Genomic DNA, 20607 nt, shown 5'->3' with positions numbered 1-20607 from the left:
CCTCAGAGAATCCTTTGTACACTGCCTTCAGTGGGCCTTCATTTGCCCACTTTTCCCACTTTAGTATCCCTCAAGTTGCTGCCCCCTTGCATTTTTAGCTTATGCTTGATTTTCTCACTTTTGCCTAACCCTTATTAGACTCTTTTTTAGATATTGAATCTATCTTCAGCCCTAAACATTATTTTTTACATCTCCTCACGTCCATTTCTATAGCCCAATGGTAAGACTACCAACCACCCATGCTCAGAACCAACACCCAGACCACATAGTCCACAAAGAGTGTCTCGCACACCCATTTGTTCATCAGGGGAATTTAGACAACTTCAAAAATAGTAGAGTGTGTATTGAGATAGCAAATAGCAAGGTCAAGGGTACGGTCCTCTGGACTGCGAAGTCTTCCCAAGACTTTTGGCCCCAACTATAAGGAGTGACGGTCCAATTACTAAGTTACAGGAAAGGGTACACACAAGAGCATCCTCACTACTGACACCAACTGCAAGTTTGGAGGTTTCCCAAAATCACCCTCAGTTTTAGTAATGTGCTAGAAAGATTCAAGGAACTTACTGAAACCTTACATAACTCATGGTTATGTTTTTTACAAAGAAAGATTACAATAAAATCAGCCAAAGGAAGAGATGTTTGGGGCACAGTCTGGGTGAGTTCCAAATGAAAATCTTCAATACGACCCATCATCCTCCCAGTATTAATGTGTGGCAATACACACAGAATATTCTCACCTGAGCTTTAATGTCCAGAGTTTTTGTTGAATCATGATTGATTGATTTATGATCCATGTGGTTGAACTAAGTCTGTAAGTCAACTGTTATCACGTGGCAAAAAGCTCCTACCCTAAATGATATGGTTGGTTTTTCAGTTATGGCCAGCCCCCATCCTAAGACTATTGGGTATGACCGATTCTACCCTAAGTCATCTCATAGCATAAGCTATTAGGTGTGGTCATGGGGCCCACCATGAATAAAAAGATACTTCTGTCACTCAGGAAATTCCAAGGGTTTAGAACCTACCTCCTATGAAGTAGGGACAAAAGCCAAATTCCAAAATCAAAGTCCAAAGTGTATCAGCTTTAAGATACCCCCACGTACCCACCTCTTTGATTTACATATGCACTTACCTCTGATTTTTCCTCAACCTGTAGTACCAGATACAGGTTAAAAAAAAAAATCTGTATATGTATACAACCTAAAAAAAAAATGTAAAGGAAAAACTAAAAAGTGAAAGATACTAAAGATTATATTTATTTTGTTAAAAATCAAAAGTTGAACCTATGAGGAAAAAAATAGATGTCTAAAAAGAAAACTAAGAATTGTAAGCGATATGCAGCAGCATGTACTTTAAAAAGAATAAATCATGTTGAAGAAAGTTTGATAACTTGTGAAGTAGATTTGTCTTTTAATCTATCAAAGAACAACAATTCTTGGACTAGAACATAACTTCATAACCAATTTCAGATGAAAAGACAAAAGCCTAACTACAATTCTCGATGCTTCTAAACATCTCTCACTTGGCAGTCAAAATCCTGAGTAGGAGCCTCTGGAATATAGACTAAGCATGTAGTCATAACATTATAGCTTGATTTTTGTCTATTGTATGCTGGAAAATTACTATAACATTAAAAATACAGAAAAGCCATAGAAAAAATAATTTTAGAGTGCTTCCTTTAAAAATGTTGTTCAATAATTGCAAACAGTAAGTTTGGTTACCAAACTCAGGAAAAATTGCTGATAAAATCTGCTTTACAAACATTTGGCTATCACCACATAGTAAAGTACCTGATACATGATAGACATTTGAGAAAAATACTAGCATATAGTTATTAAGTACTCATCTATGCCAGGCATTATTCAAAGCAATTTATTTTCATCGTCTCATTTAATTCTCACAACAAGCCTAAGAGATAAAAACAATTTTCCCCTTATTTTATAGTCCAAGAAACTAAGTTTCAGAGAATGTAAGAAAAATGCTAAGGTCACACAGCTAATTACATACACTTTTCAAAATTCAAACACAGGCAGTCTGATCCTAACACACAATCTCTTAGGTACTAAGTGTTCAGACTTTGCATTTCACGTTAATACCAAACACAGAGCACCCGTAGCAGGGGAGGCTCTTAGTAACCATGAGAATGGGATGCCTCACCTCGTGAATGTTAGCCAGCCTCTTTTCTTAGCCACCCCATCTGCAAGGAACCCATTATAGGTTTGCTGTTCTTACATACAGTACCTTTGCCTACATTACTAACTGAAGGCTCATAGAATGCTTGTTTTTTCCTACTTTTGCAAATGTCTTTAATGTCCAAATCAATAAAATTCAGCTATATTTTTATCTCTGCTTCTGCATTCAATCTGCTGTGAGAGCATATGGAAAACTCCACTCTGTACTTGGGAGAGACTGCAAGTGAAAAAAGCAAATAGGATCTTAGTATTATTATAAAAATTGTTTTGACCTATGGAACCATTGAAGGGGTATTAGGAACCCTCAGGGGTCCATTATCATACTTTGAGAATCTCTACCCTGACCTAATTCCTCATATTTTAGGATTGTGTGACAACACTCCCTTCTGTCTGCTTCAGCTAGAATACACAGTAATTTTTTTAAATGGGGGAGGAGGCTGGTTGGTTAGCTCACTTGTTAGAGTGTGGTACTGATAACACCAAGGTCAAGGATTCAGATCCCCATACTGGCCAGCCACCAAAACAAAATACAAAACAAAACAAAACAATGGGAGAGATAGCAAAATGACTTCAGCAAGATGTCAGAATAAGAAGCCCTTAACCCTACTTCCTTCATGAACATACCAATTGAACAGAAATTCACATGCAAATCCCCTTTGTGAGAAATCCAGAAACGAGTTGAGAGGCTCCTACACCCTGGGCAAGTGCAAAACTAAACACACTGAAGCTGATATGGAAATCTGAGAAACTTAACAGAATCCCTGTCCCAGCATACTGTCATATGTTAAGGAGGAAAAGCCCCAGCTCCCAGCTCCTCCCTGGGGAGGAAGAGAGTTGGTCCATTATTCCAGTTCCCCAGATTTTCAAGGATGTTCCCCAAAGTACTGGCTTCTATTTTGTTTGTCTCAAAACACTGATAAGACCTGGCAATATCCAGCTTCCTGGGGACTATTGAGAATAAAGATGGAGGTCTATGCTGGCTGTCACCATTGCCCCTCCTCCCATCTCAGCCCAAAGCAAGACAATGAAAAACACCAGAAACCAGCTTCTACCTTGAGAGGGGAAGAGTTGGACCATGTGTCAAATGCCTCAACTTTTCAGGGGGCTGCTTAAAGAAGTGGCTTGGCTTGCTTGTCATGGAGAACTGATGGGAGCTGCCATATTCTAGACACACAGAGGCCAGCGAGAAGAAAAAGATGGTGGTTTGGCATAGCATGCAACTAGTTGCCATAGCACCACCTACTGCAAGTTTAGTGCAGAGTCAACAGGCAAAAAACCAAAGATTTCAGCTTCTCCTTGGGGAAAGAACAAGGTTGATAGAGCAACTAGCCATCTGAATTTTCTGGAAGCTTCCCAACTTATCTTGGAGCACTGATAGGACCTGGACTACTCTAATTGCCTGGGGCCCACTAAGAACATAGAAAACAGGTTAGACAAGCACAAAGGTTTGAGAAGCCCCCAGTATCTGTGGCTGGGCTAATGGTGAGGGACTTCTCTTGTAAGAATCCAGTCTGTGAAGACCAGGAGAGGTAGTGGTTTGTGTAGTGTTCAGATACCAACATAGTCAAGGAAAATAAAGAAATAAGGAAATATGTTCTAAAAAAGGGGGGAACAAGGTAAATCTCCAGAAACCAATCCTAATGAAAGAAAGATATGTGATTTACCTGACAGAATTGAAAATGACTATAAAATGCTTTCACCGTGGTCAGGAGAACAATCCATGAACAAAATGAGAATTTTAACAAAGAGAAAAAAAATTTTTTAAGTACCAAACAGATAGCATGGAGCTGAATCATACGATAACTGAACTGAAAAATTCACTAGAGGAGTTCAAAAGCAGACTAAATAAAGAATAGAAAACTCAAAGACAGATCATTGGAAATTATTGAGTGACAAGAGAAAAAAATAAAAAAGAATGAAAAGGGTGAAGAAAACTTAAGGGACATATGAGACACCATCAAGTGGACCAATATACACATTATAGAAGTCTCAGAGAAGAAAATGAGAAAGAACCAGAAAGATTATTTGAAGAAATACTGGCAGAAAACTTCTCAAATCCAGGAAAAGAAATGAGCATCCAGACCCAGGAAGCCCAAAGGACCCCAAGTAAAATGAACCCAAATAAACTGACACTAAGGCATTTTATAATCAAACTGTCAAAGACCAAGGACAAAGAGAGAATTTTAAAAGCAACTTGTCACATACAAGGGAATTAATAAGACTACCAGTGAATTTTTCATCAGAAACCTTGCAAACCAAAAGACAGTAAAATTATATGTTCAAAATGATGAGAAAAAAACCCTGACAACAAAGAATACTGTATCTGGCAAAGCTGTCCTTCAGGAATAAAGGAGAGATAAGGACTTTTCCAGACAAACAAAAGTGGAGAGAGTATATCACCACTAGATCACACCACACCAAATCACTAGTACATCACCAGCATTACAGTAAATGCTAAAGGGAGTTCTAGTTGAAATAAATGGATGAAATACAGCAACACAATAGCACAAGAAAATATAAAACAGGTTTTCAAAGACAAATATATAGAAAATACAGCATATGATGTTCCTGTGATGATGGTGGGTAAATCACTTTTAATTCTAGTGTAATAGTTAAAAGACAAAAGTATTAAAAGTAACTATAGCTTTAAAATGTACTGAAAAATACACAATATAAATACACGTAAATTATGGCATTGATAACAGAGTGTGGGGGAGAAGTAAAATTATAGTTTTTGTAAACAATTGAACATAAATTGTTCAAAGCTTTATTTGAACTATAGCAAATTTATATACGCCCCCTGGTAACCACAAAGAAAATAACTATAGAAGTTACACAAAATAAAAAGAGAAAAGAAGCAAAGCATATTAATCTTTAAAATGAATGTAACACAGAGAAAGATAGAAAGAGAGGAAAAGACAGACAAAAAAGTACAAGACAAAAAGCAATTAACAAAATGGTAACAGTAAATCCTTCATTAACAAATACTGCATGTTCTCATTTATACATAGAATCTAAAACAGTTAAACTCATAAAAGCAGAGAGTAGAATTTTAGTTTCCAGAGGCTAAGGGGAAGAGGTACAAGGGGAAATAATAATTAAAGAGTAAAGAGCCTCAGTGAGATCAAAGGGATAAGCCTGTAAAAATTTTTGAGATCTATAGCATGGTGTGGTGAATATAGCTAATAATTGAGTGCTACACATTTCAGTATCACTAAGATAGTAAATCCTCAAATGTTCTCATTACAAAAAATGTCAAATATTTGAAGGAATGAATAGGTTAATAGCTTTACTTATTTCACATTGTATCAAAAATTATAACATTACTGTGTACCCCATAAATATATGCAACTATAATTTGTCAATATAAACTTAATTGATTAATTACTTTAAATGTAAATGGATGCAAGTCCCCTATCAAGATACAGACTGGATGAATTGATTAAACAAAGACAAGATACAACTATATGCTGTCTACAGGAAAGTCACTTAATATCCAAAGACCCAGGCTGAAAAAAAGGGGTGGAAAAAGATATTTTATAAAAATGGTAATAATATTTCATGAAAGGACAGGAATGGCTATAGTTACATTAGAAAAAATAGACTTTAAGTCAAAGCTGTCACAAAAAACAAAGAAGTGCCAATTCACCAAGAAAATACAACAATTATATAATAGATATGTACCCAACATTAGCAGACCTAAATATATAAAATAAACATTGACAAAACTGAAGGGAGAAATAGACAGCAATACAATAAGGGTAAAAGAAAACTTTCAGTGCCCCACTTTCAGTAATGGATAGAGGAACAACCAGACAGAAAAGCAACCATGAAACAGTGGACTTGAACAGCACTATAGAGCAAATGAACTTAATAGGCCTATGCAGAATATTCCATCCAACAGCAGAAGAACATATATTCTTCTCAAGTGCATATAGAACATTCTTCAGGATAGATCACATGTTAGGTCACAAAGCAAGTTTTAACAAATTAAGGAGACTGAAATCATACCAAGTATCTTTTCATCCACAATGGAAAAAAACTAGAAATCAATAGCAAAAGGAAAATGGGAAAATTTACAGGTATGTGGAAATTAAACATAAGCTTTTGATCAAAAAAATGAGTCAAAGAAGAAACACAAACAAAATAAAAATATCTTGAGACATAAAAGCAGATGTATAGACTAATGAAATATAATAGAGAGCTTAGAAATAAACCCTTAGAAAGCTTAGAAAGGTGGATGAGTCTTAACACAGGTGTCAAGAATACACAAATGGGGATTGATAGTCTCTTCAACTGGTGTTAGGAAAACTGGATACCCACATGCCCAAGAAGGAAAGTCGACCCTATCTTACACCATACACAAAAACTCAAACGGATTGAAGACTTAAATGTAATCCTTGAAACCACAGTACTTCTAGAAGAAAACATAGTGGGGAAGCTTTATGACTTTGGTCTTGGAAACGCTTTCGTGGATATGATATAAAAAGCACAGGCAAAAACAAAAATAGACAAGTGGGACTATACTGTACTAAAGTGATGCTGCACAGCAAATGAAATAATCAACAGAATTGATTGTTGCAATCTATAGAATGGGAGAAAATATTTGCAAACTATACATCTAATAAGGGGTTAATTTTCAAATTATATAAGGAACTCAGCTCATTAGCAAAAAAACTAATAACCTGACTTAAAAATGGGCTGAAGACGTACAGATGACCAACAGGTATATGAAAAGATGCTCAACATTAGTAACCATCAGAGAAATGCAATCAAAAAACCACAATGTGTGGCTCACTCAGGAGAGTGCGGTGCTGGTAGCGCCGAGGCCGCGGGTTCAGATCCTATGTAGGGATGGCCGGTGCGCTCACTGGCTGAGCGTGGTGCAGACAACACCGTGCCGAGGGGTGCGATCCCCTTACCAGTCAACAAAAAAAGAAAGAAAAAAAAAAAACAGTGAGATATTATTATGTCACACCTACCAGGATGGACATTATAAAAAACAAAATGTTGGTGAGAATTTGGAGAAATGGTAACCCTTGTAAACTGTTGGTAGGAATGCAAAATGGTGCAGCTGTTATTGAAAGCAGTATGGAGTATGATGGTTAATATTATACATCAAGTTGGCTTGTCTAAAGGATGCCAAGAGAACTGGTAAAACAGCATTTCTGTGTGTGTCTGTGGGGGTGTTCCTGGAAGAAATTAGTATTTGAATCAGTAGACTGAGTAAAGAAGATCACTCTCATTAATAAGGGTGGGTATCATCCAATCCGCTCAGGTCTGAATAGAAAAAATAGACATATATATGGAGGAAGAGCAAAGTCTCTCTCTGTGCTTGAGCTGACATATCCATCTTCTTCTGCCCTTGTACCTCAGCACTCCTGGTTCTCAGACTTTAGGACTCAGACCACAACTGACACCATTGACCCCCCCAATTATATATCTCTATGTAAACGTACAAACACACACACACACACACACACACACACACACACACACACATATTCTATCGATTTTGTTTCTTTGGAGAACCCTAACTAATACAGCGTTTCGTCAAAAAATAAAAAGTAGAACTACCATATGATCCAGCAATCTCACTTCCAGGTATTTATTCAAAAGAATTGAAATCAGGATTTCAAAGAGATATTAGCACTCCCACGTTCATTCCAGCACTCTTCACAATAGCCAAGAAGTGAAAACAACCTAAATGCTCATGGGCAGACGAATGGATAAAGAAAATCAGATATATATACACAGTAGATTATTACTCAGCCTTAAAAAAGAAGGAATTTCCAAAAAATGTGATGACACGAATGAACCTTGAAGACATTATGCTAAGTGAAATAAGCCAGTCACAGAAGGACAAATACTGCATGATTCCACTTATATGAGGTATTTAAAGTAGTCAAACTCAGAATCTGAGAATGGAATATTTGTTGCCAGGGGGCTTTGGGGAAAGGGAGAAATGGAGAGTTACTAATCAATGGTCATGAAGTTTCAGTTATGCAAGATGAGTGAGTTACAGAAATCAGCTATACAACAACATGCCTATAGCTAACAATACTGTACTGTACACTTAAAATTTTGTTAAGAGGATAGATGTCATGTGAAGTGTTTTTTAGCACAATAAAATAATTTTTAAGAAAAACAAAATTTAAATGCTTAGTACATCGAGAATTTATTCCTCATTTCTCCTGCGTGCATGTCATGGGTTGGCTTGAGGCTTTTCTTGACCTCCATACTCACAGGCTGATGAACAGCCATTATTTCAGATTTGCCTGTCTGTGGCAGAAGGAAAGAGAGAAATAGTAAATAGACATAACCCCTTAAAATTTCCACCTAGCAGTGATAGAAGTCACTTCTATTCACATTCCTTTATCCAAAGCAAATCACACCTAACTCCAAAGGGACAGAGAAAAGCAATCTTATTATTTGCCCTGAAGGAAAACCAAAAATATTTTATGTGACCATGACAGTTGCTATAGACTGTGTCCTTCCAAAATTCATGTGGAGAAATCCTAACCCCCTGTGTGATTGTTTTATGAGGTGGGGACTTTAGGAGGTAATTAGATATGAGGGTGGAACCTTCATTAATGGAATTAGTGCCCTTCTAAAAGAGACCCCAGAGCTCCCTTGTCCCTTCTACCCTATGAAGACACAGAGAAGACGGTCGTCAGTGAACCAGGAAATAGGCCCTCAACACTCACTGACTCTGCCAGTGCCTTGATCTTTGGCATCCCAGCCTCCAGAGCTTTGAGAAATAAACTTCTGATGCTTATAAGCCACCCAGTCTATGGTATTCTGTTACAGCAACTGGAATGGTCTAAGACAATAGCATTCCTTAGTTTAAAAGTATAACTATTGGCTAGTATTACTGATCTTCTTAAATGGGATTCACAACTATAATACAATTTAAATAAATATAAACATCTAAGGTCAAAGAAGTTATCTCTCTCACTACTCATAGAATCGATTGTCAGAACTCAAGCCTACAGTGCTTCAGCAGTCCTGCCAGTATGCAAGTCTTTAAAGCCTCTTTGCAAATCCAGGGAACCTCTCTTCCAGGAAAAGAAAGCTCTTCATTGCCACAGACTTTCTCAGTCGGGCCACAGAAGATCAGAAATACTATGATCAGGGCTGACTTTCCCCTTACACAGCTAAGTAGAAACCCAAGTAAAGCTTAATGTAACACCAAAATGCCCCTTGTTGCCATAACTTTCTTTTTCCATTCAGAAGAGTCCAGTTTTTCCTCCACAGATATTATCGAGTGCCTGTGTGCAATGCATAGTGCTAATAGCTAGAAATATAGATAGTAAACCAGCAGAGAAATAATGAACAACTAATTGCATAATTTATTATTTAATTTCAATTGTGATAAACTGTCACAAAATGCAGAAGTTGAGTGCAGAATCTAGTTTTGGATGATTTTACAATCCCAGTTCACTCCCTTCTAGCCATATGACCTCAAGTAAATTTACAGAAACATCTCTTCCTCTTGTCTTCCTCATCTCTAAATTAAGAATAATAGTACCTAATAAGGGAATAAGAATGTCTCCACTATAAATTTGTTGTGAGAATTAAGGGAGATAATATATTTAAAGTGCTTTGCACATGCCTGCCAGAGTTAATGCTGAAAAGACTTTAACTACTATCATTGTTTTTATCATTTCTTATTACAAAGGAAAAGTATTGGCAGCTATATCAGACACTAATAAAAAACACTTTTGCTAATAATTTCACCAAAATCAGAAAACTAAGAAAAATATGAATGCTAAAACAGGAAATACAAAACAAATTAGCATTTTTAGGAAAGGTAAAAGTCAGCATACTTAATGTAGCTAAAAATTTATAGGTGAATGGTGAAGTCAGTCCTGATAAATATCTCTTCCCTATATCTCATCTCATTTCTGGTTAACTAAGACTTTACTGAAAATGGGTGAAATGGCATCATCCTAATTTTTTTTTCATTTTCCAATGAAGCAAATGAGCCAGGTATTATTATTTTCAATTTCACTGAGGAAAATGACACACTTTCCAGGATCAAGTCTCGTAGGATTCTTAACTTCCATTTCGGTTATTACTACCACTAAAACGTAACTCATTGACTTAGGTAGTCAATTTCCAAATTTCTGGTTATCAGCAGAAAGATTACTACTATTTGTAGGGATGTTACTGGTCACAAAACACTCTTTAAGTACACTAGTTTATGTTTTCTTTGTAAAACCCTGAGAGGTAAGGACAGGTCACGTTAGTTCCCATTTTTCCAGGGAGGGAACTAATGCTTTTAGAATGTCAGTGACTTGCCTAAGATCAACTGTGGATAACAGACCCTGATTCAATCCAAGCTCTCTAATTGAAACACCCAATACTCATTTCATGCCTTGGAACACATATGCATTATTCAGGAAACCGCAGACCTCTGGGGAAGGGTAAGAAATATAGGCACAATTACAAAGAAATGGGGGACATGATTAACAATGGCTTTAACTCTACCAACTCTAGTTTAAATATTCATTGAGTTTAAGAGTTTTTTGATAGCTCTGCAAAATTGCAGTGTATTAATATAGTTTACCATCTTTTTTCTCCACCCTAGTCATAGTGGTTGAATTAATGTGCCTACAAATACAGACCACACACAGGTACGTGTTTGCATGGTATATCCCAAAAAGTGACCAAATGTCACCCAAGGCTGGGGAGATGCAGTTCAACTCCACGTTGCCACTTGCCTCACCAGCTTGCACTGGCTGCCAGGATGCTGCCAGGTGGGTCTTCATGTGCCTCCTAAAAAAACAGTGAAATTGAAAGTGGAGTCATCAAATATGCCATTAGTTCTAAAAAAAAGAAAATGGCATTATGTACCTAGCTGATACACTTAAATAGCCTTTTTATGCACATTTTTATTGGTTATGAATATTCATGAGATTCAAAGCTGATTGTCACCACTCATGCCCAAGATGTGATGGCCAGATCCAGACTGGCAGTATTCCCATTACTACAAATTGTGATTATACCCCATGTCCACCACCCAATTTTCCCCAAACTCCTTCCCCATCGCCCTTTCCCCCACTCTATTTTGTACCCCTTGGTATGTTCTCTCCCTCTACAAGTTCAACACACAACTGTGGTCTTTCTTTCCTTCCTTCTTTCTTTCTTAGCTCCCACTTATGAGTGAGAATATGCAGTATTTTTCCCTCTGTGCTTTGCTTATTTCACCCAACACCAGTTTCTCCAAGCTCATCCATGGTGTTTGCAAATGGGAGAATTTCATTCTTTTTTATGGCAGAGTAGTATTCCATGATGTATATATACCACATTTTCCTTATCCAGTCATCCATTAGTACAACTACTAAAATAGCCTTGAGTCACAAATAGAGTCTCTCTTAAGAGAACTGGAATTAGAGGTGAAAATAAGTACTTTAGACTGCACATTTGTCTCCTACACTCATGATAAAACTTTTTATCAAAGAACACTTCTAGAGATAGCAATAGCCTTTTCTCCTCAATTTATAAAGACTCTCAAAGTTTTGAATAAAGGAGAGGGAGATAATGTACCAGGCAGAGAGACCTCAAAAAGAAGAAAATGTGGCAGATCCAGGGAACTGGTAAATAGAGGAAAGGTTACCTAAAAATGCCTCCCGCCCCTGTCCATAATGCTAATGTCAGAGCATGGCACTTATCACACATCACCTTTAATGTAACTACTGCTGTACATTTGTCATTGTCCTTATCAGAACAGTCCAGTTTTTTACCAGTTTCTGTGGACCTTGTTTCCTCATATTAAATAAAGCTAATAACTACATTTTAAGGTTGCTAAAAAAAAAAATTAAATGAGAATATATAACCATAACAATGCCTGGCCCATAATAGGAATGTAATAAATGACAATTGCCATTTTTATTGTTATTCAGTTTTGAGACTTACCCAAAGGTAACAATTCTACAGAAAAGATAATAGCTAAAAATCAAACTCATAAACAAAATGCCGTGCTATAAATCAGAGAGAAAAGGCTAAATTTCTCTAGAACCTGTGCTCAGTCTTATTCCCTGCAGTCATCAGAGTCTTCTTACATAGAAAGAACTCACAAATGAACAGCTCCTGGACACCGATTCCATTTCCTACAAGCCTGCATCATTTTGTTTATATCAATGTGCTTCATGGAAATGTGCACACCTTTTATTTGTATGGTGCCTTATATTTTTAAAAATATTTTAAGATATTTAATCATCATTATAACCCTGTGAAGTGAAGTTAGAAAATCATTGTTATCTCTGTTTTACAAATGACGAAATTGGTGTCTAGAGTGGTGTAATGATTTGTCTGCAGTTCCATGAGAATTTATTGGCAGACTTACGAGTAAAGTCCGTGTCTCCTAATTCCTAGCTCTATGTTCTTCTACCTCACTCTAGACTATAAGCAGAAATGCCAGTAGATGGAGTTCTGTGCAGAAGTTTGCTCTTGGCTGGTGCCTGCTCGTCTTCTGGGCCTGTCTGACCTTGTTTATTCTAAGTGGCACTTCAAACAATCCCCATGAATTGTTCGGTTAGTGATCTCACTGCAGTGCCTGGGTTTCAGTCCTGTGCAAAAAAGGAAAACTCTCAATGTAAAGGAGGAAATTGAAGAGGAATTGCCTTCTGAAGAAGAAGGATATATTCCAAGGAATAGCAAGAGGAACTCTCTCGGGATGCCATCTCTGATTATAAATAAAACAGGTCACTGCAGTACAGGGCATCAGAGCCAGGGCAGCAGGTGGTAGAGGTCCCAACTGTTCCTGCAGCTAAGGCCTGCCAGGGTGAATGCATGTATAACACCCATCATAGCAGTTCTACAGCAAAAAGAGGAATGAACAAAATTATCTACTATCAGTAACACTCATAAGAGAATTTGATTACAAAAGTTCATTCTCACCAACAATTGATTTATTTCTTAACATAAAGTTTCCAGACGACTTAAGCAACAAAGAAATACTGTCTATATCCAGAATTACTAAGTGACAAAACACATACAGCTTAAGAGCACTGGCTTTGGGAACAAATCAATTCGGATACCAGGTTTATATCCATCACTTATTATCTGTGTGACTTTGGGAAATTTATTTGACCTCTCTAGGCTTTACTTTCCTCATCTGTAAATTTGGAATGAGAATGTTACCTACCTAAAAGTGTTATTGTGAGGATTAAATCAGTGTTTGTAAAGCACTTCATTCATAGTAAGCACTAATTTAATGTTTGCTATTATTACTATAACTTGTTATTAAAGTATTGTTTTAAGTACTAAGGTGTTGTTTTTAAGTATTAAGATATTGTTTTATATTTTTTCCAATATATACTGACATAAATATCATGATGAGTTCGAGCATTAAGATTAGGGAAACTCATAATTATTAAAACAAGGAAGTTGGTGTGTGACAAAATTTGTGTTTAAATTGATACTTTTTTAAAGCAGTATTTACTTAATAAGATTTAATCCCAGAAATAACAAACCAAATTGCTAGGCAATTATATGTGTTTGTAAACACAACTGCCAGAATATACATGAATATATTTAGCTATTATGTATCACCCAAAACAGTGTCTGCGAGAAAAAAAGAGTGGGTGAAAGACGTGGCAGAAAACACTTGTTTTTAAGATTGTGTGAAATGTGTTAGAAATCACCATGGAGATGTTGTAAACAGCCAGATAACCCAAGATGTAGAAAAAGTTTGGAATTAGAAGTCCTCTGGATTTTATAAAGCGGAATACCCTAGTGCCTCAAAGCCTCAATGACTGATGTAGTGTTTTCAGGGATAATCTCCCTTCTCAGATCCTGTAATTAAAATGCCATGATATATCAAAATTATTAAATCAGTCATTGCATAAAAGCTTCAGAGGACAAACATAAAGTCCTCCTTTTCTGCAGTTTAAAGAAAAAATTGTATACCTAATTAACCTGGCAGATAAAAAAATGTAAGAAAGAGATTTCTTTCAAATGAACTGGCTACCATTTCTGTTCCAGAGCTTCTCCATTCCTTCTGTAATAACTTTTAGAGGTTTTAGGCTATTAGAGGTTATAGGGCATAAATTCTCTAGAGAGGTATACTGTTAATTTTCCTGATAACAATAGAATCATTTTATACTATTTTATAAACAGAAAATGAATTTGGCCAATAAGAATAGTCTTTGGCTGATATTTGATACTCAGAAGAACCAGACATTTAAATAGTTCTAAGATACATCAAAATTTTGTTGGTTCCAGCAAACATCATATCTCCACAAATCATTTTAGTTAAAAACCCATAAAGGCAAATGTTAATGTAGAGAAAAAATATATTCTTTAAAAATCTAGAAACATAGCTAGAAGAGAGGATTTTAAAGGTTCCCAATGCAAAGAAATGAAAAATGTTTGAGATGATAAGTATGCTAATTACCCTGATTTGATCATTACACATAGTATACACTCACCCAATATCACATTGTAATATGATAAATACATAAAATTATTATGTGTCAATTTAAAAGTTAAAAAAAGAAAGAAAGTGCCCTATTTCTCTCTGCAATAACTGAAATGTAGATTCCAAAATGTCATACAGTATAAACTGACACTTAGAACTCATTTCTAAAGTGTGGAATTCCTGACAATCAGTCTATTTATAATTCTTCAGATACCACTCTGCTGGCCATCTGTGGGCACTCAACGTAAAGCTCCCTTTCCCATGACTTGATAAGTATTTAAGTGAGAAATCCCTGTCAATTCTGCACATCAGTGATGGAAGATTCCAGTGGAAATGCCGAGGGCCATTCTATCTCCCATGTCTGTAACTGAAATTCTGGCACACCCAAGTTTTTACAGCCCCTCACACAGAAATTTTGGAATCCTGTAGAGCCGATATCATGTACCCAACAACATTTTATTGGGGCGCTAGAATGGGCATGAGCTCTGATTAGGGGTTGCCAGACGGGAGAATAAGGAATATACAGTCATCCCCCCATATCTGCGGTTTTGCTTTCCATGGTTTCAGTTAGCAGTGGTCAACTGCAGTCCAAAAATACTAAATAGAAAATTCCTTAAGTAAATAATTCGCATGTTTTAAGTTGTGCACTGTTCTTAGTACCTCAGTGAAATCTGCCATCCCACTCTGTCCTGCCTGGGATGTGAATCATCCCTTTGTCCAATGTCTCCGTGCTGTCTACTCTCCCCACTCATTACTCACTTAGTAGTTGTCTACATTATCAGATCGATTACCACAGTCAAAGTGCTTTTGTTCAAGTAACCATTACTTTACTTCATAATGGCCCCAAAGTGCAAGAGTAGTGATGCTGGCATATGGTTATACTTTTTAAATTATTATTAGTTATTGTTGATAATCTCTTACTGTGCCTAATTTGCAAATTAAACTTTATCATAGGTATGTTTGTATAGGAAAAACATAGTGTTATCCACAATTTCAGGCATCCACTGTAGGTCTTGGAATATATTCCTGACAAGAAAAGGGGGACTATTATAGATATAATCTTTACACTAAATAACTTTTTTACCTAGTAACACAGGATGGTGTCAAAGTAGAAGGTGTTTTATTCCTTTTACTAAGTAGCTAGACAAAAAGTGAGCACAGAAATCAAGCTAGGAAACAAAGATCTAACTCTTTAATGACTTCTGAAATTTTTGAAGAGAAGGGGGGGCTCTGAGGTGCACTTTATCTTGGGAACAAAACAGAAACCAATTTGTAAGTAGGCAATAGCCTACTTGGTATAAGTTTTATAGGGGATACTAGGTATGTTACCTTCTTTAAAATGTCCCCACTATGTGTCATTTCTCTATTCTTGACACACTCTCTAGATGTAGACTATTCCTTACATCTTAGGAGAACCTCTTTAAAGTACAAACAACTTGAAAGGAGATAGTATTTTGTGTAACAGGGATAGTCAGTCCACTTGCCTTAATGCCCAAATAACCATAATCCAAATCTGCATTCTAGTTGACCTCAGGAATTACAGTATCTCTGCAAATCCCTAAGAAATGTGTATTATACAAACATGTACTGTCTCTTGTCACCTCAGGAACCTTCCACTATCCCTAAGCAGGTCACCTCTCAGCCTCTTTCTTACACCCCACTATAGAAACACAGACACAACTCCCCCCGCCCCACCTTCCCCCACACCAAATCACAGCTAATTTGAAGCTTTAACATTTAGTACAATGTTACTAAAAGTTTACGGAAAGGAAAGCATAGAAAGGAAAACTTGACCTATGCAGTATATTGGAAACTAGATATGACTGCTTTGGGCCACTCCCAAGTACCAGGAGTCCCTGATAAGTCCTCATTCCCTAAGTAACCAGGCTGCGCCTGAGTTTGAGGGACCAGCTCGGCAGCTCACAGTGGCTGTGCCCTTCAACCCACACTTCTCCACAGAGACAGGCTTCTCACAAGTGTGTGTGGGTTTTCGTGCTGGAGAGGGTGTTTATTTCTCCCACAGCCACAATAAGTACAATGTGCCAGTTAAAATATAGACTTGAAAAAGGAACACAGCCACAAAGAAGTCTGACTCAAGCTATATTATCATGTTGAGCAGTTTAGCTCCTCAGATGCCAAAGGTATCCATTTCAGAATAGGGTCTTGGCTTTTCCACGTGTACAGTTGGCCCTCCATATCTATCGGTTCCATATGGAAAATATTCAGGGGAAAAAAACAATAAAAAGCAACAATACAACAATAAAAATAGGGCCGAGCCCGTGGCACACTTGGTAGAGTGCGGCGCTGGGAGCGCTGCGACGCTCCCGCCGCGGGTTCGGATCCTATATAGGACTGGCCGGTGCACTCACTGGCTGAGTGCCGGTCACGAAAAGGACAAAAAAAAAAAAAAAAAAAAAACAATAAAAATAATACAAATAAAAACAATACAATGTAACAACTATTTTCATTGCATTTACATTGTATTAGGTATTATAGATAATCTAGAGATGATTTAAGGTATACAAGAGGAGGAGAGTAGGTTATATGCAAATACTAAGCCGTTTCATATCAGGGACTTTAGCATCCGTGGATTTTGGTATCCTCAGGGAGTTGAAGAACTAATCCCCCACATATACCAAGAGATGACTATATAACAAAAAGAGATTTTATCTAACCAAAGCAACAAAGTGTTTTTTCCTCAAACAAAAACACAAAAAATGTTGGCCATTTTAATATAGTAGGCCCTTTCCACATGCTCCTACCCTCAGCCATAAAAGTTGTTGAAAAATAATGGACCTTTCTCTTAGAGTTGCCTGCAACATAAATATTACCCAACTAAATCCTAATGAAAAACCTATGAAGCGGGTATTATTTCCTCATTTTTACAGAAGAGGATACGAGTCTGAGAAAGCCCAATAATTTTGCCCATAGTAACCCAGGCCCATCTTACTATAGTGCCTTAGCAGACAGCTAACAAGAATGGGACCGTGGTAATGACATGGGAAATGAGGTGTAGCTAGGAGGAAAAGAATGGAGCCAGACAAGGGCCACAGGATGACACCAAAGGTAAAGCCTACCTGTGACTGGGCCTGCACACTCCATCTTCAGACCTGCACCTGGGAGAGACAGCACAACCCATGCAACCAACGTCCTGACTGCCTGGCTTGAGTGTAGCTCTAATATGCTAATTAGTCCAAGCTGCCTCTTGAGGCATGAATATTTGGCATTCAAGACTTATTCATCTCTCCTAATACACTCATTTACTGAAATCATTTTTTCAATTATTTGATTGGTTCATGTTGAAGAATTCAGAAGTCAAAGCTCTAAAGTTATTTACCCTGATATGTGAAGGCCCAGTTTATGTCTTCCATCACTGCTGTTGGTATACACTGATTAGAGAGTCTCCAGACACAGGCCACCAGAGATGTAATTTAATCACATGCATTTCACGCATTTGTAGTGCAGCAGCAACTGGACTCATCAGCAGGTATGACTACAAACCTCTTAAATTAGTATCTCAAATAAAGAAATGGGACTTAACATTTATTATAAAGAATTTTAAGTGGAACCAAAAATTTCATCATACAGAAAGACAAATAAGGAAAACACTAGGATTGCCTTTGTACAGAAAACTCCTCTTAAAAATGAGTCTATTGAAATAAAAGTCCAAATTTTTAATGATGTATCAAATACCAATCACAAGTCTACTCTATATACTTCTAAGTTATTTTTTGTTGAAAAATCATCTTTTTATAATTTCAGTCATATATTAGTAAATCATAGCTAAATATAGTAGTTTTTCACAGATAAAAAATTACACTTTATGATTTTTATGAGACAGTAAGTTTGTAGATGTTTGAACGTACTTTCATAATTTTGTGATGTATTTTTTTTACCAATATACTTATTTTTTATACATATTTATGGGGTACAAAGTTGACTATCAATAGTTGTGTACAATGTGTGATGGTCAAATCAGGATAGTTAGCATATTCATCATTACAATACATAATCATTCTTTGTGTTCATTAACTAATTTCTCATTAACTCCCCTCTTCCTCTCCTTTTCCTCCCTGTTTCCACCTCTAGTAACCACAGTTCTGTTCTCTCCTTTTTTTTTTTTTTTAAGATTACCAGTAATGGGATCTTAACCCGTGACTTGGTGTTGTCAGCACCACACTCTCCCAAGTGAGCTAACCGGCCATCCCTATGTAGGGATCCTAACCCTTGGCCTTGGTGTTATCAACACCACACTCTCCCAAGTGAGCCATGGGCTGGCCCTCTGTTCTCTCTTTCTAAGAGTTCAATGTATTATTGTGATTGGTGTCTCTTTCTTTCTCTCTCTCTCTCTCTCTCTCTCTTATTCTTTATTTATTTATTTAGGAGTTCAGCTCCCACTCATGAGTGCGGACATGCAGCATTTCTCTTTCTGCTCCTGGTTGTTTCACTTAGCATAATTTTCTCCAGGCTCATCCACATTGCTGTGAATGGCAGAATTTCATTCTTTTTAGGGCCGGCCCGTGGCTCACTCGGGAGAGTGTGGTGCTGAGAATTTCATTCTTTTTTATGGCTGAGTAGTATTCCATTGTGCATATATACCACATTTTCTTTGCTCAGCCATCCATCAATGTACATTTAGGTTGGTTCCATAGCCACACTATTGTAAATTGAGCTGTGATAAACATGGGAGTGCAGGTATCCATTTGACATGATGATTTCCACTCCTTTGGGTATATACGCAGTAGAGGGATTGCTGGATCGTATGGTAGATCTATCTGTAGTTGTTTAAGGAACCTCCATACTATTCTCCATAATGGCTGTACTAATTTGCAGTCCCACCAAGGGGAGTCCCAGAAGGATTCCCCTTTCTCTGAATCCTTGCCAGCATTTGTTATTCTCTATCTTTTTGAAAAAATAAACAAATGGGCTTATATCAAACTAAAAAGCTTCTGTACAGCAAAGGAAATAATCAACAGAATGAAAAGACAACCTACAGAACGGAAGAAAATATTTGCAAACTATGCATCCAACAAGGGATTAATATCCAGAATATACAAGGAGCTCAAACAGCTTTACAGTAAAAAATAATAATAATAATAATTGAGTCAAAAAATGGGCAAAGGAGCTGAACAGATATTTCTCAATGGAGGACATACAAATGACCAACAAGTATGTGGAAAAATGCTCATCACTAATCATCAGGGAAATGCAAATCAAAACCACTTTGAGGTATCATTTCATCCCAGTTAGACTGGCTATTAAATCCCTAAATTAAAACTCAATATTTTGATATTAGTTGTGACTTTATAATGAGGCCATTAAAAAACTCCAGGAATTCTAGAGCTCTGTTGTTGAATATGCTTAACACTAAGTACTCTTAAGAAGTATAACTGTACATTTAAAAATGAACTCTTAAAAATGGTTAACATGCTAAATTTTATGTTATGTGTTTTTTACCACAAATGAAAACATTTTAAGTTAATCAAATAAAATTGAAATTTAAAAAAAAAGTTTTCAGTTAGTTTCAAAATTCATTTTTGAAATTAAAATTAATTAAAAATCAAAATGAAGTAATAACATTCCGTGCATCAAATGATAACCATAACAGAAATCATGATAATGTTAATTTTAAAAGACTGGTTTGAGAATGTTACCAGTTGTTACGTTGGGTTATGTATAAGCATCATCATTAAATTAGGTTCTGGACATTTTGTCTTAAAAAGTAGAAATAACAATATTTTTACAATATCTCCATTAAATTTCTAAAAAAAAATAAAGTTTATTATGTAAAAGTATATGCAGCATATACTTAATATTCACATGCTAGGAAAGCTTTTTCTCCGGAGACATTGAGTAATGTGTTTCTATTATGCTTAGCCTCAGTGCAGAGGAGATCATTGACGGTAAATGCAAAGCATGCAGAGCTATGACAGAGCAATATTGATTTTTGTAAAACCTTGGAAATAAAATATGAATATTTAAATTTTT

Source organism: Cynocephalus volans, chromosome 13 (genome assembly GCF_027409185.1).
Source record: "Cynocephalus volans isolate mCynVol1 chromosome 13, mCynVol1.pri, whole genome shotgun sequence".
In the NCBI taxonomy this organism is placed as follows: domain Eukaryota; kingdom Metazoa; phylum Chordata; class Mammalia; order Dermoptera; family Cynocephalidae; genus Cynocephalus; species Cynocephalus volans.
This window is presented reverse-complemented; position numbering follows the sequence as displayed.